Source organism: Chiloscyllium plagiosum, unplaced genomic scaffold (genome assembly GCF_037043375.1).
Source record: "Chiloscyllium plagiosum isolate Xiang-an unplaced genomic scaffold, Cpla_swu_hap1 HiC_scaffold_16, whole genome shotgun sequence".
Taxonomy (NCBI): Eukaryota; Metazoa; Chordata; class Chondrichthyes; order Orectolobiformes; family Hemiscylliidae; genus Chiloscyllium; species Chiloscyllium plagiosum.
The window spans coordinates 32,194,968-32,219,671 of record NW_028270154.1 but is presented as its reverse complement, the minus strand read 5'-3'; the positions used below and the strand labels follow the sequence as shown (position 1 = coordinate 32,219,671).

General features: G+C 38.6%; 1 protein-coding gene across 11 annotated transcripts in view; it reads right to left on the bottom strand.

Annotated features, from left to right (window-relative positions):
* Window positions 1–24,704, bottom strand: part of rapgef6 (Rap guanine nucleotide exchange factor (GEF) 6) — a 378,117-nt gene that overhangs the window by 328,758 nt on the left and 24,655 nt on the right. The window lies entirely within an intron of this gene.

Below are 24,704 nucleotides of genomic sequence, written 5' to 3'. Positions count from 1 at the left end.
AGATATATTGCATTTAATCTTCTAGAAGTTCTTTGACAATTTACCCTACAAAGGTTAAGTCATAAAATAAGAACCCACAGTGTTAGAATTAGTATATTGGCATGGATAGAGAATTGGGTCATGGGCAGGAAATAGCAAGTAACCTTCTTCTCTATGATGTCTCTTTGACAACAACAAAGATCTTGAAATCAATTGTGTTTAGATCTTTAAATCAAGCCTCTTGTACACATCCAGGAAATACTACTTAAAAGTTACTTCTGATCTGCAGTTATTAAACCAAAAATATCTCTGGAGTTCAATGGCAAGTCAGCTAAATGGTGAAGTAGTGACTTATATAAACCAGGAAGGTAGCTAACTCAACTCTGATGTATGAATATAGAACATTTTTGATGAAGGGCTTATGCTTGACATTGAATTGCCTGCTCCTTTGGGATGCTGCCTGACCAGCATGCTTTTCCAGCGCCATACATCTACATTCATACAAAGTCAAAAGGTGAATCAGATGTAAGTAGACTCCAGCTTAGTTGAAGTTATCCATGCTGACTGACTTGACTGAGTTACCAGGGGACTGATGCCAAGGAACTCAGTGCAATCCATAACATTTAAAAGAAAGAATTAAAAAGTGGAAGAAAAAGCTGTTGTTTTACCCTGTATAAAAGGGAAAGCCTCTGGTCTGTGCTGCAACAACTGCTAGCAATTAGTTCAGCAAGTTGTTGGCAGAATATTGACACAGTAAGATAATAATCTCAATCATTTGTTGGCCTAAGCAGATTATAACACACTTTTCACAATAATTTCTCTGAATATTTCTGTAATACAGCAACATTTGCTTACTTTGCATAATTCTTCTGTTATGAAAAAGTGAGGTGAAAGTTGCCTGAATCCCAGAGAGCTATAGGCTACTTTTGCATTAGAGAGAGACAACTGGTGATGAGTTTAACCTGGGAGTTACCATGCCTAAGTGAAGAGTGAGGTGAACAAGACAAGGCGTTCGTGGTTACCTCTGCAAGTCTGAGAATTGAACACAAGCTTTTGATGTCACTCTGCATTGCAAACCAGACAGCCAATCACCTGTGCTAACCAACCCAAACTTCAAATGGCATCAAAATATTTAGCATGCAAATTCTACCCTCAATATCTCCCCCTCTTCCTGGGGAGGGACTATAGTCCCGCATGTTTCAACACGGACATCCAGCTCCAGTTATTTGTGATTCTATCCCTTCCTTACAAGCATAAATCTGCAGCCATTCACAGTATAAGGTGTTAAAAACTCATTCTGAAAAAGGCTGTGCTACCATGTTCTATATTTATTTTATGGCTTGTTGTATACTTCAAGCATCCCTTCCTGGAGTGCTTGGTGTAAAGATAACAATTTCTACCTCAACATCAGCAAATTGACTTCAGGAAGCAAGGTGGAGGTTATGCCCCTTCTACATCAATGGTGCTGAGGTGGAGATGGTCAAGAGTGTCAAGTTCCCTAGGGGTGATGATCACCAACAATCTGTCCTAGTCCACTCATGTTGATGCTACAGTCAAGAAAGCACAAAAATGCCTGTACTTCCTCAGGAGGCTAAGGAAATTCAGCATTTCCTTAACGACCCCTACCAATTTATAGATGAACCATAGAAAGCATTCTATCCAGATGCATCACAGCTTGGTACAGCAACTGCTCTGCCTAGGACTGTAAGAAACTACAGAGAGTTGTGAACACATCCCAGTCCATCAAATAAGCCAAATTTCTATTTGTTGACTCTATCTACACTTCTTGCAGCCGTGGGAAGGCAGCCAACATAACCAAGACCCTGCCCACCCAGTTATAATCTCTTCCAATGGGCAGAAGATACAAAAGTTTAAACATACGTACCAATATAGAGTCATAGAGATGTACAGCATGAAAACAGACCCTTTGATCTAACTCGTCCATGCCGATCAGATATCCTAACCTAATCTAGTGCCATTTGCCAGCACTTGGCCCATATCTCTCTAAACTTTTCCTATTCATATACCCATCCAGATGCCATTTCTATGCTGTAATTGTACCAGCCCCCACCACTTTCTCTGGCAGATCATTCCATAAATGCATCACTCTGCAAAAGGTTGCCCTTTGGGTCCTCTTTAAATTTTTCCCCTCTAAACCTATGTCCTCTAGTTCTCCCTGGACTCCCCCAGCCCAGGGAAGAGACCTTGTCAACTTACCCTTTCCATGCCTCTCATGATTTTACAAACCTCTATCAGGTCACCCCTTAGCCTCTGATACTATAGGAAATCAGCCTCAGCCTATTCAGCCTCTCCCTATATCTCAAACCCTCCAACCCTGGCAACATCCTTGGTAAATCTTTTCTGAACCCTTTCAAGTTTCACAACATTCTTCCTATAGGAGGAAGACCAGAACTGCACACAATATTCCAAAAGTGACCTATACTTAACGCTCTGACCAATGTCAAGATTCAAAACAACCTCTTCTCCACTGTTATTAGACTTTACAATGGACCCGTCAAATTTTAAATTCAATGTCGAACTTCACTTTGTGGACCTTCTGTACAGCTATAACATCATATTCTTCACACTGTTCAATTACCCTAATGCACTTTGAATGGTATGATCTGGCTGTACTGCACACAAAACATTTCACTGTATCTAGGTTCATGTGACAATAATAAAATCAAAATCAAATCAGTATTGGGCTGAATTTAATCCAGGAGTCAGAATTCACAGCAACACATCTCCAAGTCAGCGAGATTCCTGAGTGGGCAGGAAGGGGCCAGCTAGTCAATTAGGGAAAATGATTGGCGCTTTCTGTTCAGATGGATGCTAAGGACTTACTCTTTTGCTAATCTTATTGATAAGTTCACGTCTGGTGTCTGCTACTACTTCTTTCAGCTGCTCCATTCTGAAGTCTGACATCACAATATTAATTTAAAAGTCTATGATTGCCAAATTAATTGGTCATAGATCAGACAGCATGATTCTTGGTCCACATCAGGATGCCATAAATCACTCGCAATAAAATAGAATGCAGACACAGAAACAAGCCATTTGGCCCAATTCATACATGCTGATTTTTAGCTCCATGACCTATCCTCCCTTCTTCTCTAACTCCTCAATAAATACAACGAGGTAAGACAAATAGTTTATTACTGATCAAGCAAACACCTTTCATCTAGTGCCATAAATAGAGAAGTGAAGATAAATACTACAACATTAGCCAAACACAGTCACAAGAGACATACAAAATGACTAAAACTCAATGACCAAACTAGTTTCCCTTCCCAAATTTTGAAATTATTTTTAGATGCCAGCTGTAACACATTGTCAATTACTATAAATCCCACTTTCAACCTGACTCTGATTTTTACAGAACTGAGCATCTCCTAGTTTGCTTTCCCTCAATATATACACAGTAAATAAAAGTTATTTAATAAGCTTGACTACTGCCAGCACATATGTAAGCATATTCACTGGTCACTCATTTGACTTCCTATAATCCATAAGTGAAGTTCACTTGTTCTTACTCAAAACTTCAAGTTTATCCAATTCCCACTGTTGTATTAAAAATTCTTTCTCTCTTTCAAACTTTAGGTTAATTCTTTTTCAGTTAAACGTGTGAAAGAATGAAGCTATCACCTTTAGCCATCAACAAAACTTCCATATCTTCTTCACTAATTCCATCCTTCTGCCTGGATAAAGTCAGATTCTTTAAAATCCTCCACCCATCTTAAGATTTCAGTTCAACCAATTACAACTGTCCATATTATATCATGCACCAAGTCAATCACAGATAATCCTAGTCTCTTCCAACTGCGCTCCCAGTATGTCCAATATAAAATGTGTATGCTTTTGTTTAAATCCCTTCATGGTCTTGCATCTAACCCAAAAAGAATGTTTTCTCTCAGGTATCTGTATTGCCTGCTCCATACTCCTGATTACATATGCTGTTCTTGCTCCACCTGCCAGTAATCTGTTCTTAAAATTCTGCGAATCATTATCTTGCTCTCCACATTTCAGACCTTTAATAAATCCTACCTCTAAATAACTTGGTGACTGTACTGATATGCTTTTGATTTATTGTCCATTTTTTGTTTATGTTTCCACATTGCCTCGAGGTAATCTTTCCATGTTTGAATTTTCTTGTTGGAAGAAAAATGCCATCATCCTTCTATTAAGTAGCAGAAAGAAACTAAAAATCTTAAAAAGGATCCAGATACAAAGAACAGTTCTTGGACAACTGTTACAGATAATAAAAAGACTAGCTTAGTAGAGCTAACCCTTTTTTTCCCACACATGAAAAAGCTCATCTACTCTTAAAAGTCTTCAACTCTTTAACAGCCATAAAGAAAAATTACTCAAAAATATAAAGAACTGAAGTAGGCCATCTGCTTTGAGACCTTTCCACTAGCCAATATGAATATACACAATGACTGATCTACAGATTTCCAAAGTTAAATGAAAAAGCCAAAACCTATAACATTAAGCAATGACACTTGTCATCCTCAGTCCCAAATGGCCAAACTCTGATTCTGATGCAGAGAGCCCAGAATCTAGATTTCGCAGACATCTATGCTGTGAAGTATTTTCTATGTCTTCTGCTTCCAAAGTATGTTTTACATCCTTGCCATTTCTTTTTATAGTTTCTGCTGTCTTTGCCTCAAAGGGACCCATGTTTATTTGTTTTAATTTCTTCCTTTACATACCGATGGATCATTTTCATTTTTTTTTGCATCTAGTCAATTTATTGTCATATTCTCTTTTCTCAGGCATCCTTACCAAACCTTTGAATTTTCACTGCTTCAGGATTAAACCTTCTGGAAACATCATCAGCCTCTTCCTTCCCTACAATCTTAAACTTCTCTTCTCGGTGAAACAGGTGTGCCATATTTTCCCCTTGTGGATTTTTATTCGTTCAGGGAAAGTACATTTGAGAAGGATTATTTAAATACTTGTAATTACTTTTCGACCATTTTGTTTTCCAGTTCACTTTTGCAATCTTCTTTCATCAACATCTTCACATCTTCATTGTTTTTGTTCGGCCTTGAAAATTATTTTTATATTTTTTCATAGAAATACCATCATATATCATGATGAAGGACCAATGTCGAAATGTTGATTTTCCTGCTCCTTGGATGCAGCCTGACCTGCTGTGCTTTTCCAGCACCACACTCTCGACTATCACATCATGTTGGAGATCATCAAATAATACACTAATAATGTTGTGACGCATTTTATTCAAGATTACATCATACCATGTGGTCCCAACCAATTCAGGTGAGCTTGGCCAAATTCAACTGCCACATTCACAGCACAACAATTAAAAGCAGTAAGCTTGGTCATTATCAAGGATATGACACAATAACACAGCAATATTGCAGATGCAGGTTTTGTGCCTTTTATCCAACAACTGAAAGAAGCTACTATAATGTCCAATTCTGCCTGTAGGCCATGCAAAATGGAGATTTAGGCACTCACAACCCATGTTACTTCATGATTTGGAGATGCCAGCATTGGACTGGAGTGTCCAAAGTTAAAAATCACATACCAGGTTATAGTCCAACAGGTTTAATTGGAAGCACTAGCTTTCAAAGCGCTGCTCCTTCATCAGGTAGCTGTCAACCACCTGATGAAGGAGCAGCACTTCGAAAGCTAATGCTTCCAATTAAACCTGTTGGACTATAACCTGGTGTTGTATGATTTTTAACATGTTACTTCAAGTCTACATAAAGCATTTACCAACTGATCCACTGTCCAACCAATCACAAGACCATTAAAATAAGTAACAGTGCACTCTGGCATCTACATTTGCAAAAAGCCTTTGCAGCTCCAGTTTAACATTTCTATTTTTAACTCCAACCATTTTTACTTTCTTCCTCCCCAGGGAGGCAAATATATGGAACAGAATCCTAGTAAAGCAATTAATTGTGGATTAGTTAACAAAAAAACAATGGACCTGTTGTTTAAAATGCCAACAGCACTCCAAGCATCATTTCAGATTAAATGAATTAAATTTTGTAAAAATACCCATTTTAAACAGGAACATGCTGAGCAGAACATCTGTGGATACACAAGACAACGAATGAATCAACCGTTTCAATTAATGGCCAATACTGAGCAGCATCAAAGTAGAAACCACTGATATTGTGCAAGAGATTGGTGAGGCCAGAGATTGCAAATATTGCTTCTATACAGCAATTTCAGCATCACAAAACATCCCAAGAAGTGGTTCACCAGATTATTAACATCAGGAAATACGTAGCCTCGGGCTCTTGCCAGGATTTGTTGATGCCTCTTAAATTCTGTGTTTCTTCTAAAGATCTTGTTTTTTTTTTAAAAACTCAAAAGAAGCTGCGAAAATAGATGGGCAAGCAATGCTGTTCTGCCACAACCCTGAGCTCAGTTAATAAATCAATAATTCAGCCAAAACTAAGCAATATGGATCTGGATGATGCCAGGTACAAGCCTACATCTATATTTAGTAAGCCAAATCTGGCAATACAACGGCAAATCACTGAATCACAGTAAGAGGTCAATCAGTCCCTCAACCTGAGGGAGCTCTTTGAAATAGCCATCCAATTAGCCTCACTCTGCTACTCTTTCCCAATTGTCTTGCAAATTTCTCTTAACTGTCTTATAATTTTAGTAAGCTGGGTTCAAAGGAAATATTAAAGTCAAACTAATTTTCTTTACTGTTACTCAAGAAAATAGTCAATGATCTGCAACCAAACTTTACACATGAATTAAGGCTGAACACAATGGGCAACCACAACACCCAACATCTATTTTATGTTCGGGTGAAACTTTTTTTTAAAAGAATAAAGGTCAAAACAGAAGTACTAAAAGGCAAGACTTTTACAAAGGTAAGGAAAAATCATGAAGGTACAGGAAAATAAATTGAATGGCAAAAAGAACACATCAGTTCTTTGGTAACTCTTTTAAACCGTATAGAAAGGCCCTCTTGTGGTGCAGTTTTAGTGTCATACCTGTGGATCAGAAGGCCCCAATTCCAGTCCCACCTACTCCAGAGATGTGTAATAACATCTCTGAACAGGTTGATTATAAAATAGGTTAAAAAATGGGTATTAAGATGGCTTTGGAAGAGACAAATGTTAGTCCACTTGAGAAAAATAAAAAGGAGCATCTACACTATCAAAAAATGTAGGACAAGTCACTTTAGTAACAAGTAATATTTTATTAAATGTTTAGTCAATGAAAAATAAATTGAGATATAAACAATAACACAAACATTTAATATTCTCAGATGGATTATTTGCCTGCACTTTGGTCATGAAAATCTGCACTGCCATCCAGAAAGTGCCTACTCCTTCCAAACAAGGCCATTTCACATCTGCCCAGCATGTTATTATAATCAGCTCAAATGATATTTTTCACATAGGAACCATGCAGTTAGCAGGCTTTTCTGTGCAAACTAAGTTATCCTATCCCCGTGCAAAGTTCATGTATGAATGTTCTAAAATGTTCACTGCATAGTGAGTTTGACAATGAATCTGAATTAATCCAAATCCTTCACCCAAGGAAGGACATCTTCTGACATCTTTGATTTCTAGTCCAATTGAAATTGCCTCTGTTTGTCACAGGACAACCAAAGTGGCAATGTCACAGACTAGTAGTCCAGAGTTCCAGACTAATGTCCTGGTACCTGGACTTAAATTTGCTACATTTTTTAAGATTAGATTACCTACAGTATGGAAACAGACCCTTCGGCCCAACAAGTCCATATCAATTCTCCGAAGAGTAACCCATCCAGACCCATTCTCCATATGTACCCCTGACTAACATACCTAACACTGGGCAATTTAGCAATGCCAATTCACCTGACCTGCACATCATTGGATTGTGGGAGGAAGCTGGAGCACCCTGAGGAAACCCACGGAGACACGGGGAGAACGTGTAAACTCTACACAGACAGTTGCTGAGGCTGGAATTGAACCCGGGTCCCTGGCGCTATGAGGCAGCAGGTGCTAACACTGAGCCATCGTGCCAGATGAAATTTGAATTTGTTAAAAATCTGGTATTAAAAGCTGGTCTAATTGTGACTGTGTAACCATTGTCAATTTCATAAATATCCATCTGCTGCACGAATGTCCTCTAGTGAGGAAAATATACAATCCTCACCTGGTCTGCCTTACATGTGTCCAAACTTAAATGTTTCTTGATCATCTCAAATGTCCAAGCAAACCATGAGAAATAATAAATGCTAGCACACACATCAATGCCCACATCTCATAAAATAACTTAAAGAAACTAAGTGATAAACCTTCTGTTTTGAATAATGCAACCACCTTTGCCAACTGAGAAAAGCATCACAAATAAACTCGACGTAATGATTTTTCAAACATAAATACAGCAGCCATGATATTGCAAATAGCGTTGTCAAGAATTTCAAAACCCTTATCAATTAATAAAGGCAAAGTAGCCAGAGCATCTGTACAATATCCACAACTTGCACTTTGCATATGATACAGATTTTATTTAAAACAACTAAAATCAAACTTATTGCACATGCATAAACTGGACTGAAGCCTGAACACAGGGATACCTCGAGGTGTTGACATATCTCTTCCCCCTCTATACGCACAATTGCAGGCTTAGATCAGCCTCTCCATCCATCACTTAACACTGAAATTCCCAGATATTTCTGTATGCAATTACCTGTATTGGACTTTATTTGTTCCAGCTTTCAACATGTTCCTCCCTAAAAAGTAGTGCCTTTGATGAGACAGTTATGTTCTTGCTATACTCAAATAAACAATACTTCACAGATTAAATTCAGAACTAACAATCTTTTTTTCTCCCCAACAAGTGTCCATTTCTAACTTTTATTAAATTATGCCAGTTTAGGGAAAAAAAAGTTAACAGGAGATTGATCTTATTAAGATCTAAATTAGAGATTTAGATCTTGTTAAACCAGGGCTTACATTTGGGCTTTAATGCTAACTTTGGACACATTAAAAACCTAATGAAAATGTTTTTAAAAATTGAATGGCCTAGGAGAAACATGTAACAGTACTAAATTCTGTGCAAGGATTTGGAAAATCTGTCTCTAAAATATGTCAAGATCTCAACAGATGGAATGGAATATCCAGAAAGGCTGCATGTTATTAACAGCATCAGTGAACCCTTGCCCATGCATACAGATTTCTGACACATCATAGCATTACATGAATGGCTTACCATACAGTTGAGACTTCTACTAATATCCAAAAGCTAAATTTTTATATAGAAAAGGTTGGCACTTATTAAGTAGCTTTGGTCAATTTGACTTATAGGCCCTTGCTAAATTTTTAAGTTGAAATGTCATGCATTTAAGGCACATTTTGACCTCTCGTTTTGGAAAGCTCCATGGCTGTTGTGCAGTTGAAATCAGACTGAAATAAGTAATATGTTTTATAAGTTTATGATGCTTTTTAGCAAAGATTTCATTTTCCAAGTTATGTATAGATTTTTCTCAGAGTAGAAAAAGTCTCTTTCAATGCTGCGAAGAGGTGAACAGGAATAGTAGCAGTTATGTACTGATAACTACCACTTTTAGAACTGTTTCAAAAGCAGAAATATGGTTTAACGTTTACTAGTATGAACATTCAGACATTTACAGCTGCCCCTTGTTTATTACTGCTAATGCAGTCGTTAAAACAGTATGCTAAACAAAAATCATGCAAAAAGAATAATTTTCCCATAAGAAATGCTTCAAGAGTACATAAAATTCCTAACTGTAATTTTTAAATTAAAAACATATTTGCTGTCTAAATCCAAATGGTCCAAAATCCTCTTACTAAATGTATTGTCACTCACCATTTCTCCTTTTAGACCGTCCTGTTCTCTGCTTTTCCTTCCCACCCGTTACTTTGCTTTCATGACCCTTATGTTTGCTCGATACCAACTTCATAAACCTCTAGCTCGTCAACCCTTTCACTCACTACATTTCTCACCAATTTGATCACGTCTTTGTTCACTATTTTCCTCTCACCATCGCAGGCACTCCCTCAGCTTGGCAGAAAACAAGAAACAGGGGGTGATCAGGAGAGCAAAGTGGGAAGGTCAGGTTAGAAAGTAGTGAGTAGGAGGATCGACAGAGAAAAGCAATAGGTATGTGAAAGTGAGGTGGCTGGGAAGGGGAAATAACAACATGCTTAAAAAGAAATGGAGCACACGCAGTTACAACACAGGAACAAAACTGGTGGAGAGAGTTTCCTAATCTACAAACTAAGTTAAAATGGCAGTGCACTATTGATGCATTTTAAATTGGAGATACCTGTACTATTTGTGGGATTGGGAGGTGTTTCAATCAGCAATAAATGTTGTAGACTTGAACATTTCCAAACGGGCAAGAAAGATACAGATTTAGATAAGACTTTTTCTGTTGTCTCGTTGGACATATGGTATATAAGACAAACAAGTCTACTTACTCCACCCTGGCATATTTTCAATGGGAACACAGTCCAGAGGGCAACCATCACTATGTTATTACACTCAATGGAGCAAAGTAGCAATAAATGTTGCAAAGCCAGAGCACCACATGATTAAATATGATCTAAATTAGACAAACACTTTCCAGATAAGGAAACAAACAAATCTAAAAATCTTACTATACTGGACAGCCAAGAGTCTTGGGACAAAGAGGGAAGTAACCAAGACAAAGTCAGGGTCACGATTATTTGACACAGGAAAGGAAGATCATCTGGGTGCCATTTTAATCTTAAGAACAACAAGAAAAAAACCTCAAGTATGACAAACAAGCTAATTCTCATCACTGTCAACCTGGGCTTATTTTGCTTTATGTAGTACTACTGAACAAGAAAGCAAACCAGAATTTGGTATCTCTACTTTAGTATCCAACCTTTTAAATTTTTAAATTGTGGCTTCCTCTTACTTCTGGCGACAGATGCATGCCATTTCCAGTCAAATTCCTGTTCCAGATGTGAAGGAAAGCCATGCTATTCACTTACTACACTGCCTCCAGGCTAAATAAAAAGGCCTGCCTCAGCCTTGAAGCTGATTATTTCCATATGGCCACAAAAACATTACCTCATTTGATCCAAGCCTTAAAATTAGGTAAAGCTTTCTGCCAAAAGAAAAAAAAACATTGAAGATTTCCTACAAAGTAAAACGAGTTGGAGTATTCCATTCAACAAGATACTTGTAATGGAAAGGAAAGTAACTTTCTTGCACTGGCAAGGCTGAAAAGAACAAAAGCAACTCAGTGGCCTGAAAATAGGCGGAACCCACATTACTGCCACACGTTCTACATGGGCTCTACAAAAGCGTTTCTACAATCTTTTCCCCGTCCATTAAATTAATTTTATTTTGTTTCAAAAACAAACTTTTCAGTTTGGTTATTCACACACCTACAACGCTCCCCCCCCCCCCCCCCCACGCATGAACACCTGCTCCACTATAATCTCTATTCAGCCCACTTGAGGGAAGCTTCTGCAATTTATCAAACTGTCTTCTCCTCCTCCTCAACACCACCAAACTTCCTCTCCATCCGTCTCAACATCAAACAAGTTACGTTCCACATGCTATCTAACCTTACAACATATACATCCCAAGCTTATCAGCAGCCTTGACCTACTTCTATAGTTACAGCAGCTCAAAATGACACTTTTCACACTGCATTTACATTTCTCCATTGATAGAAATGCTGAGATCACTCAATCAGGTCTCTTTAATGAATTATTTGAAAGCTTTCACCAATACAGCAAGGTCAGAAGTCACACAATCCGAGGGTATAATCCAACAGTTTTATTTGAAATCACAAGCTTTTGGTACATAACTCCTCCATCAGGTTCAACCCAGTCCAAAAACAGCACATCACCAATACAGCAGGCACTGCATTAATGAGTGCACAGTTTCAGTAGCCTGGGGTGGAAAAGGTTCTCTAACTAGTCTTAAGACTTGCAAGTGTTCTCTATTTACACTCTCACTGCCTAAATTAGACTTTATTGGAATAACATTGTCCACACGTTTTTTTTAATGCATGAAGTTTAAGCAAAGTGTAAACCGTTTGGTGGGTACAAAGTTAGATTGTAGCAATATTTTAATTAAACAACATTCACCAGAGTGAGAAACATTTACAACAATTTCTCAGACAAACAGGATATGGACATATATATACAGTATCAAAATTAAACATTTTATACCAACCACATTTTCTAATAAGTGAAAATTCATTGCCATATCAACACTGAATTGATATGGTGAGATTTCTTATTATTCGAGGTTAACACCCTCCACAGCCTTGTAAGTAGCTTAACAGTAACAAAGAAACAGGAAAGTGACAGGACATCAGAAGGTTAATGACTTCAAGCTGTTCTAGCATTTGGCACTAATGGCAGGCTTGCCAGAAGTCTGAACAGGCTAACAAGTTGTATTCTCAGCCAGGAAAAGTACATCATATAAACAGATAAAAAATGATATAAATTTAGATTGAAATGATTTCGCAAACATATTACTGAAAACAGCCACACCATGTTAATACTAGAGGAAGTGTGAAATGATTAAATATGATGGCTCATGTCCATTCCATTCTTGGATTTATGTAAAATACATAAAATTTACAAATCTGCATCCACTTTGCTTTCCTTCGCATACAAGTTATTAAGTATTTTTCATCTCATGTTCATTAAAATCCAAATTATTCCTCTTTACAGCAAGCTCATCAAAATCATGGAAGATCAACACTTGTACAAAGTTTCACACCAACAAATTTGCACTTAAGTTTGGCTTGTGCAAGGAGCCCACTGGAGAATAATCTTTGCATAAATGAAAAAGGAAGGAAAATTCAAGGATGTTGTGAAACTTGAAAGGGTTTAAAAAAAGAATTACAAGGATGTTGCCAGTGTTGGAGGGTTTGAGCTAGAGGGAAAGGCTGAGTAGGCTGGGGCTGTTTTCCTTGGAACATTGGGGGCTGAGGGGAGACCTTATATAGGTTTATATGGTCACAAAGAGCATGGATAAGGTAAATAGACAAGGTATTTTCCCTGGAGTGGGAAAGTACAAAACTAGAGGGCATAAGTTTAAGGTGAGAGGGTAAAGATTTTAAAAAGGGACCTGAGGGGCAAATTTTTCATGCAAAGGGTGGTGCACATATGGAATGAACTGCAACAGAAAGTGGCGAAGGCTGGTACAATTACAACATTTAAAAGGCACTTGGATGGCTACATGAATTGCAAGAGTTGAGGGGAATATGGGCCAAAGGCTGAAAAATGGGACGAGATTAATTTAGGATATCTGGTCGGCATGGACAAATTGGACCAAAGGATCTGTTTCCGTGCTATATATCTCTATGACTCTACGACAAGATTTGACTAAGCATTTCTGCACAATTTCATGTACAGCAACCTGGCAACAGATTTTTCTTTGCTCATCACGCATTTTATCAGCAAGTTCCTGGTAAAGGTCTAGCAACTAAACAAGCCCAACAGGAATTCAAAATTTCCTTGTGTGTTTCCCATCTCAGTAGGATTACACAGGACGTAGGAACAAGGATCAACGCAGTTCTTGGAGGAGTTGGAGTAGTGAAAAATAATGTTGTAATTTTGCCTATATCCTAAAAAAGTTTAATAACCAAGTCAAGCATAAAGAATCAAGTTCAGATCGAGTGAAAAAAAAAAGATCTGACTCAAGGGAGTACCCCATAGTCAAATGTGACCCTGTCCTACGTGAATATGAGAATCAGCGAGTAAATCAATCAGCAATTGGAGCAGGAATCGAGGCAACGTTTTCTCCCTCAACTGAAGTAACCAAATCAGCATACAAACAAATTTTCTTCTAAAAATGCTTCCTTTGAGCGCCAGACCTTTTAAATCCACATAGGCACTATTTTAGAGGCAAGCAGAAACTCAAAAGCTGATTAAGTTATTTTTCAGAGTAACCAGTAAAACTGCTGCACCTATAATCAGCAGAAAATATTGATTCACAGCTGGCTGTGAATGTGCTATGGGAAAATAGAAGAAACAACATTACTAATAGATCAATAACTGTATTTTTCTTTAACTTTCTTCTGGTGTTTTCACCCTAGAAAAGCAAGCTGCAGAGTATGCATGCATCACTTTCTGACAGCTTGTTGTTATCATTTTAAAACTTTACTTGCAACAATTTTACATGATATGCCTGAGGCCCTAACGAAGATTGGGTGTGATTCAAAAAGGTTCCAAAACACAACTATCCAATTTGCATAGTGACAACCTGGTTCCCAACTTCCTGTACGAGTGCAAACTAGTCACATGTTTCTTTGTCTTCTGATACAAACAACATTTCCCTAACAGGTTCGTTTCCTGAGAAGATGCTTCATTTAAAATGTCAAGCAGCAGTTCTTAAAGAACAAATCTAAATTAATAATGTGTTACAACTGAGATGGAAGAAATGTTCCTCTCTCTCTCTTTCCTCCCTCCCCACGGGTCAACTATTTCACAGGTCACAACATAAATTTAAATAGTCACTTGGTCATGCAGAACTTGAGTACTGAATACAAAAAAGTCCCATTTGTTGAATATTTTGGTCTTGCACTTATCAGGATGATTCACACAAGAACCAACTTGAGGGAAAACTAACATTTATAGTGCATGAAATGAGAGTGCTTATTGGTTGATAAGTAGACTGGTTAAAGAGTTGTTGTGGGGAATGCACTAATTAATGATAATGGAGAGTTAAATGACAGATTTAACTAAATTTTAAACCGAGCACCTTAACTCTGATTAGGGCACTGTGTGTCCTGGTCCTTAAACACTAATGTAAGTTGCTTCCTACATGCACAAGCTTCCCACATTGCAAGCCACATTGATAATCCTAACTTCTATGACAGTATAGTTCTTCGCAAGATAAATCAACAGTTTGACCTCAACTGAAATACTGTACACAGTTCAGTGTACAATTGTTTAAAAATGATTTGAGAAAATACAAAAGGAAATTTAGGCTCTAGAGATGAGCAACTTTCAATTGAGGAAAAAAAGCTAGGAGTGTTTTCTTTAGGCCAGAGAAGGGCAAGGGCTGACCCAATATGCAGTGTTTGGATGGAATAATTAAGGAAAAATTGTTTCCGTTTACAGCTATTCGTCACCGAAAGACAGAGTGAAGGAAATTGGCAAGAAAAGAACAAAGAAATAAATATTTGTTGAAAAAAAGTAATTTTTATTGTATCTGTTAGCACTGCCTAAAAAGGTGGTCAAAGCAAATTCAACATAAATTTCAAATGGAATTGGATAGGGAAGGTTTAAACAGAAAAAATTAAGGAGATGCAACTTTAATAGAACTGGTATACACACAATGGGCGAAAGGTTTACACAACATATCAATGGAATGTCATTAGGATTAGCCTAATTACTCAATTAATAAATGTATCTAAATTGAGCCATGGAGTGAACCATAATTAGAGTCTGCGCTGCAGTCCTTGATTACCTCACCCGTAGTTATTGATGCAAATATTTAGAGTCATAGAGACGTACAGCATGGAAACAGACCCTTTGGTCCAACCCGTCCATGCCGACCAGATATCCCAACCCAATCTAGTCCCACCTGCCAGCACCCGGCCCATATCCCTCCAAACCCTTCCTATTCATATACCCATCCAAATGCCTCTTAAATGTTGTAATTGTACCAGCCTCCACCACTTCCTCTGGCAGCTCATTCCATACACGTACCACTCTCTGTGTGAAAAAGTTGTCCCTTAGGTCTATTTTATATCTTTCCCCTCTCACCCTAAACCTATACCCGAAACCTGCAATTTCCTTCCTAACTTCCCACAATGTTCTGGGATGCACTAGGTCAGGTCCCGGAGATTCATTCACCTTTATTTTCTAAGAAGTTCAGCAGACCATTTTCTGTAAAGTGAACTGGTTTCAAACCATTAATATTTATTTCCGAATTCTCCAGCCTGCAATTTTTTCTCCACAGTAAAATCTAACGCAAAATATTCATTTACGATTTCTCCCATCTCATTGGGGTTCAACACAAAGATGACCTTAAAGGGGCCCTACTGTCTCTCTCATTGCTGTCTTACTCTTGATGTAGTTGTAGAATGTCTTTGGATTATCCTTAACCTTACCTACTTAGGCTATCCTTCCTGAAGAAGGGCTTATGCCCGAAACGTCGATTCTCCTGTTCCTTGGATGCTGCCTGACCTGCTACGCTTTTCCAGCAACACATTTTCAGCTTCAAGGCTATCTCATCCCCTGTTTGCCTACCTAATTTCCCTCTTAAGAATGCCCTTGCACTCTTTGTACTGTTCAAGAGATTCAATGAGCCTAGTTGTCTATATCTAATATAATTTTTTTTAATATTCTTGACTAGAACCTCAATATCTTTGTTCATCCATTGTTCCCTAATCCTACTAGCCTTACCTTTCATTCTAACATCAATGTAATGACTCTGAAATCTCGTTATCACACTTTTGATAGCCTCCCACTTGTCAGACGTCCCTTTACCTGCAAATAGTCTATTCCAATCAACTTTTGAAAGCTTTTGGTCTCATACAATTAAAATTTGCCTAACCCCAATTAAAACTTTTAACTTTTACTGAATGTTTATCCTTTTCCATGAATGTTTTAAAACTGATAGAATTATGAGCACTGGACCCAAAGTATTCCACTACTATCACCTCAGTCACTTGCCCTGCATTATTAAGCACGAGAAGATTATGTTTTAGGAACATTTACATATTAATAAAGAAACTTTTCCGAACAAGTTTTAGAAATTCTTTACGATTTAAACTTTTAACACTATGGTAGCCCTAATGTTTGGAAAATTAAATTTCTCTATTATAACAGCTTTATTGTTCTGACATGTATCAGAGAACTCTCTACATTTTTTTTTCCTTAATTTCCCTTTGACTATTAGGGACTATAATACAAACCCATCAACGTGATCATTCCTTTCTTATTTCTAATTTCAACCCATAGAGTTTCACTGGACAATTTTTCAGAAATATCTTCTCTAATACAGCGATGTTTTCCTTTATCAAAAAGGTGGCTTCACTCCTCTCTTGCCTCCCATTCTATCCTTCCCATAACACCTGGAACATTGAGCTGCCTGTCCTGTCTATCCCTGAAAATAAAATTCATCAGATATAGTGATGGCACAGTTGTTTTTTTTGACTTATGCAGCCCTTAAATTGAAGCTAACAACAACTTTAAAGAATGTAGCTTATTTTCAGTGCTGCCAACAAGAAGTTACAGTAATTCAGCACAGATCAATTAGATGTTTTCGACTCAATCTGTTCAGAAGTTGTAGCTGTACAGGACATTGGTTAGGCCACTATTTGAATATTGTGTGCAATTCTGGTCTCCTCCCTATCGGAAAGATTTTGCGAAACTTGAAAGGGTTCAGAAAAGATTTACAAGGATGTTGCCAGGGTTGGAGGATTTGAGCTATAGGGAGAGGTTGAATAGGCTGGGGCTGTTTTCCCTAGAGCGTTGGAGACTGAGGGATGACCTTACAGAGGTTTACAAAATTATGAGGGGAATGGTTAGGATAAATAGACAAAGTCTTTTCCCTGGGGTGGGGGAGTCCAGAACTAGAGGGCATAGGTTTAGGGTGAGAGGGGAAAGATATAAGAGACCTAAGGAGCAACTTTTTCACATGGAAGGTGGTGCATGTATGGAATGAGCTGCCAGAGTACAATTTCAACATTTAAAAGGCATTTGGATGGGTATATGAATCGGAAGGGTTTAGAAGGATATGGGCTAGGTGCTGGCAGGTGGGACTAGATTGGGTTAGGATATCTGGTCAGCATGAATTTGAAGGATCGATTTCAGTGCTGTACGTCTCTACGACTCTAAATATTTGTATCAATAACTACGGGTGAGGTAATCGATGACTGCAGCGCGGCTAACGTGCCTTTGTTTAAAAATGGGTGTAAGGAGAAGCCTGGGAACTACTGACCTGCAAATCTGACTTTGTTAGTAGGCAAGTTGTTGAAGTAGTTCTGAAAGATAGAATGCACATGCATTTGGAAAGGTAAGGAATGATTAGGGATAGTCAGCATGGTTTTGTGCGAGGGAAATCATGTCTCACAAACTTAATTGAGTTTTTTGAGAAAGTAATCAAAAATATTCGTGAGGACAGAGCTGTGGATATTGCTTAATTCGACTTTAGTAAAGCCTTTGAAAGGTTCCACATGGTAGACTCATTAGAAAAGTTCGATAACATATGATTTGGGGTAAGCTTGCCAATTGGATACAAAATTGGCTTAAGGCCAGAAAGTGTGTTGACGGAAGGTTATTTAATGAATTGGAGGCCTGTTACCAGCGATGTTCCACAGAGATCGTTGCTGGTTCCATTTTTGTTTGTCATTTATGGAAATAATGTAGATGAGAATTTAGAAGGCATGGTTAGCGAGTTTGCAGGTAACACCAAAATTGGTGGCATAGTGGATGGTGAAGGTTATCTAAGGTTACAAAGAGATTTTGATTGATTAAGTCAACGGGCTGAGGAGTGGCAGTTGGAGTTTAATTTGGATAAATGCCAGATATTGCACTTTGGAAAAACAAACAAGGCCAGGACTTATTCAATTAAAAGTAGGACCTTGGATAGTGTTATAGAACAGAGGCACGTTTGGGTTCAGGTTCATAATTCTTTGAAGTTTGCATCATATGGAGACAGAGTCGTTAAAGGCATTTAACACACTTAGCTTCATTACTCACACCTTTGAGTATAGGAGTTAGGAAGTCATGTTGAAGTTTTACAGGACTTTGGTGAGGTGTCTTCTGGAATATTGTATTCAGTTCTGGTCATCCTGTTACACGATGTTAAAAAATTTGAGGAGAAAGTGAGGACTGCAGATGCTGGAGATCAGAGCCGAAAATGTGTTGCTGGAAAAGCGCAGCAGGTCAGGCAGCATCCAAGGAACAGGAGAATCAACGTTTCGGGCATAAGTGAGGGATTTCAAGACTAGGGGGCATTATTTTAAGGTTGAGAGGAGAAAGATTTAAAAAGGCACAAGGGGACATTTTTTATCATGTGTGGAATGAACTTCCAGAGGAAGTGGTAATTGCTGGTACAGTTACAACATTTAAAAGGATATTTGGAAAAGTACACGAAAAAGAAAGGTTTGGAGGGATATGGGCCAAATGCAAGCAGGTGGGACTAATTAGTTTGGGATTATGGTCAGCACGGATTGGTTGGACCCAAGAATCTGTTTCCATGCTGTATGACTCTATAACATTGCAGAGAATATAACACACAATGCCAGACCAAACTTTCTAAAGTAAAATAGCAAAAGTCACTGAGTAATTCTTCTAGTCTGGTCATGCCTGTTAGTATCAAAATATGATGTGATTCCAGAAAACTGAGTTGGGATAAATGAGTCTGTTTCTGACTGGCAAGATGTTAGCAGTGGTGAGTCACAGGGTTCAGGATATTTAGAAGATGATAGAACTCCTACAGTGTGGGAACAGGCCATTTGGCCCATCAAACCTACACGGACCCTCCGAAGAGTAACCCACTCAGACCCATTCCCCATGATTAATGCAACTTGCGGGCGGCACGGTGGCTCAGTGGTTAGCACTGCTGCCTCACAGCGCCAGAGACCCGGGCTCAATTCCTGCCTCAGGCGACTGACTGTGTGGAGTTTGCACATTCTCCCAGTGTCTGCGTGGGTTTCCTTCGGGTCCTCCGGTTTCCTCCCATAGTCCAAAGATGTGCAGGTAAGGTGAATTGGCCGTGCTAAATTGCCCGTAGTGTTAGGGTAAGGGGTAAATGTAGGGGTATGGGTGAGCCGCGCTTCGGCGGGTCAGTGTGGACTTGTTGGGCCGAAGGGCCTGTTTCCACACTGTAATGTAATGTAATGTAATCTACACACCCCTGAACAATTAAGTATGGCCAATTCACCTAACCTGCACATCTTTGGACTTATAGTTAAAATTTGTATTTGTGACTTGGAGGTGGGTTTAGAAAATACTGCAGTGAAATTTATAGATGACAAAAATAGATAAGAAAGGAAGTTGCAATGAAAAAATAAGAAATTTACATTTTAATATGGATAGACTCAGTGTTTGGGCCATAACCTGGCAGATGAAATTTAGCGTGGTTAACACATTAACCATTTGGGTCAAAGGAATCAAAAGAAAATTTATTATCTAAATGGAGAGAAACTTCAATGCAAGGGAACCTGGATATCCTCATGCATGAATTGCAAACAAAAAGTGAGAATGCAGGTACAGCAGATAATATCGAAGGCAAATAGAAGTTGAGCATTTACTGCTAAAGGATGAGTATAAATGAAAGGAATTGTTGCCGCAACAATTAATAAGACCACACTTGTACAATTTTGGTCTCTGTACTTGAGGAGATATAGTTCCACTGGAGGCAGTTCAGAGGAACTCAGTAGAATTGATTCCAGAGATGAGGAATGATTTGGAGATGCCGGTGTTGGACTTGGGTGTACAAAGTTAAAAATCACACCACACAAGGTTATAGTCCAACAGGTTTAATTGGAAGCACACTAGTTTTCGGAGCGTCGCTCCTTCATCGGGTGGTAGTGGAGGACTCAATCCTAACACACAGAATTGATAGCAAAAATTTACAGTGTGATGTAACTGAAATTATACATTGAAAAATTGATTGTCTGTTAAGCCTTTCATCTGTTAGAATACCTTGATGGTTTCACTTCTTTCATGTGTAAATCACAAAACCTTTTTTAAAAAAGTTGCATTCTCGGGTTAGCTGTTAACAATGGTGATAGCTAGACAATATGTTTAGCTAACAGCTAACCCGAGAATGCAACTTTTTTAAAAAAGGTTTTGTGATTTACACATGAAAGAAGTGAAACTATCAAGGTATTCTAACAGATGAAAGGCTTAACAGACAATCAATTTTTCAATGTATAATTTCAGTTACATCACACTGTAAATTTTTGCTATAAATTCTGTGTTAGGACTAAGCCCTCCATTACCACCTGATGAAGGAGCGACGCTCCGAAAGCTACTGTGCTTCCATTAAACCTGTTGGACTATCACCTGGTGTTGTGTGATTTTTAACTTAGAGATGAGGAAGTTATCCTATAAAGAGAGATTGACAGTTTAAACCTATACTTTTGGGAGCTTAGAAGAATGAGAGGAGATCTACTTAGGGTATATAACAAACTAAAGGGGATTGACAAAGTTAATGTAGGAAGGTCATCTCTTCATGTGGGACAATCTAAGACAAGAGGTGTTAATTTTAGGCTAAACGATAGCAGACTCAAAACAAAGATGAAGATAAATTATTCCTTGCAAAGGGTCGTCAATTTGTGGAATTCACTGTCCCAGCATCCAAACTCTGGGGTATTGAGTACATTCGAGATAGACAATTTTTTTTAAATGAGTAATGAGTTGAAGGGGTATGGAGAGCATTCCACTCAGGCCAACCCCCTCTACACTATCCCTGGAACCCTGCATTTCCCGTGGCTAATCCACCTCGCATGCACATCTCTGGACGTTGTGGACAATTTAGCATGGGCCAGTCCATATAGTCCACACATCTTTATGACTGTGGAAGGAAACTGGAGCACCTCGAGGAATTCCACGCGGACATGGGAGAATGTCGTTGTGAATTTGCACAGTCATCAGAGGCTGGAATCGAACCTGGGGCCCTGGTGCTATGAGACAGCAGTGCTAACCACTGAGCCACAGTGTTGCCCCTGAAGAACTTAGGTGATAATTCTGCAGGAAGAAGTCAAAATCACAAGCCCTGCCCACAAACCCAGCACTTAATGTTTAGGAGAGGTAGCCCTTAGTTCACACATGCAGAGTTTCCAGAGAAAGTTAGCTATTAAAACGATCAACTGCCTCCGACTTTGTCAGATTTTGGATCCCCTGACATGTGATGTGCAGAGTGGAGACATTGAGCCAGGTAAAAACAGATCTATTTTCAGTGTATTTAATTTGCATAGCTAGGTTGCCCTTTTGGAGAGGTGAGGGCACCCTTTGGATCTAATCTCAGGGCACCTTTCATGGAAGAAATCCTTCCACTAAAAGTCAGATTATGAGAAGTATGGATGCCATATGTATAAACTGCATAAATGCTTCATTTAAATATATTAATTCGTTGGGAGTAGATCTCACTAATTGGGCGTAAATGGTCTCAAAAAAGGGGCTGGTGAACTGCTTTCTTGAATTGTTGCAATCCTGGAGTTGTGGGTACATCCAAATGGCTGTTAGGAAGAGAGTTACAAGATTTTAATTCAGTGACAGGGATGGAATAGCAATTTGCTATGACTTGGAGGGGAACATGTACATGACAGTTTTCCCCTGCATCTGCTACTGTTGTGCTCAAGGAGACAAGCTGGCGTCTTAAGAATCTCTTTGAATTTGTCTATCAGCTACAAGATGCACTATGTCACCATTGGGTGTCAATGCTGATGGAAATGAACTCTGAAGGGGTTGGATGCAGTGCCAATCATCAAATTGACCAAATAACAATTAACAAACAATAACAAAACTAAAAATGGTGAGGAACACAAGGAAAGGAAATAAATGAAAATTGTGGAGGGGAAGATAAAGCCTTGAGGATATTGGTGGACACCACACGCTCCCTCTCTAAGGGCACCCAGGTATGAATGTAACAGTAGAATGGGACAGACAAATAGGAGACACAATCATTTCTATGTCAAGAACGAGTTCTTTTTTTAACTATACCAGTTGTTCAGACATATCATGACATGATTGGGACAGGTGGGATTTGAACCCAGACTGCCTACCCCAAAGGCAGGGACAGTACCACTGTGACACAAGATCCCATATTACCCAGCTCTTTGTCTGTATCACACACCACCAAATAAAATACCAATTAACAAGCACGACACATGGAAGACCTCAGCTCTTTCTTTTCTTCATTAAACAGCAACCAAAGCAACCCTGTCGCTAATTAAATTAACAATTTACAAGCACTGTCCAGAGGAAATGCAACAATAAAGGTAGGGAGAGAGGGAGGGGGAATACAAAGTCCAACTACCCAATTCCACAGCTGTTCTGGTTAATCCTTATAGAGGGCTCTTGTGGCACTGCAGTGACGATCCTACCTCGGAGCCAGGAGACTCAGGGTCAAGTCCCACCTGCACCAGAGGTCTGTAATAACATCTCTGAACAGGCTAATTAGAAAATATCTTCTGATTGACCCATAAAGGAACCTGCATTTCTAATAATGACATTATATATAGTGGGCAGAAACTGGGGAGACACGAGATGAATTACCACAGGATTCCGAACCTCTGATCTACTCTTGTAGCATTTACATATTGTAGTTCGATGGTCATGGTTTAGTTATGGGCCAGCAATTACAGCACCATGACCATCACCCTCACCCACACCCCTCTCCCTCCTGTCCCCATGGATCCAGTGAACCTGAGGACACACCTATGAGGAAGGGTCACCAGATCTGGTGCAATAATTCTGATTTCTCTCCACAGATACCGCCAAACGTGTTGACCTTTCTCAGCAATATCTGTGCGTGTGAAAATTATAGTTTAGGAAATAAAGTGCTGATCAAGTAATCATGCGATAAAATATTCAAATGACTATCGAACGGAAATGGTTGTATTGATAAATTAAATTATTCTTTTATTTTATTTGCATAAAGGATCGGTTGAAGGAGCGTCATTGTGTTGAATGTTCTGTATCAGTGTGGATTTAAAAAAATACATCCTACGAACATGCACAACTTTATTTCCAATCAGTCTGCCTCCTGAAGTTTGTCCATGTGGATACTTGATGAATTAACATGGAGAGGGAAAGGCAAAGAGGTGGTGAGTAGCTGGATAGGAGTTGGCATAGGGGCTATGAAATGTCAAGAGAATGGTTGGAGCCATAGGAGATACAATGGACCATGGAGCAGCTTAAGAAAATAAGGTGGTCTGCATTCATATGGATGATGCATGGAGTGTGAGAGGAATGAAAGGATGAGCTCAGGAGGATGTTTTAAGTTGACAAATCTTTGATCCCAAAGATAGAGATGCAAGGCAGACTTTCTCCCCAGCGTGCCTCAAAAATCAGGAAACCTGCCACCTCCTCCACTTTTCTGAAGCAACATGTTCACAGAGCTGGGATTTCTCTCCGTTCTGCACACGAAACCCAGGAATAAACGTTTGGGCTACAGTCCCTCATCCAAAAGATAGTGAGTGAGAAAATGAAGTTAAATTTCTCCTCAGAAAATTAAGATTAATTTGTTAATTCTCAAGCCTTAGCATAATTACTATAAACAATTAAAAATTTAAGAGATCTTCTCATCAACTTTAAAATAAATTGGTTTCTATTGTTGAATATAAATTTGTTCATCCAGCACTCAAATGAAATGCTGTAAATTATTGCACATTTTGAAGGAACACAAGGCTTTAGTTCTTATTTTGAAAACCACTGCATTTTTCAAATCACATTAAATTTCCTCATAGAAACATCTCAGTCTTTTTACCAACTGCTGTTCACGAATGCCATGTTGAAACGCATGCCAGACTTCACTAGTGTATAATTATAACAGTTTTGACAAGCTTTTCAATCCCTTTCTTTGGCATTCTACATATGAACTTCACAACCTGTCTTCATATAGTCACGTGAAACAATGAGTAACAAAGCTTGATTACAAGCTTCTTGAAGGCTGTTGCATTTTCTTCCCCCTTGTGTAGCCTCCTAAATGAACTTTGTACTCAAAACGTTACTGATTGCATAGACAACTGAAGGTGACATGTTTATACTGTTCTACATTTTATTGTTGAACCTAAATATAGACTG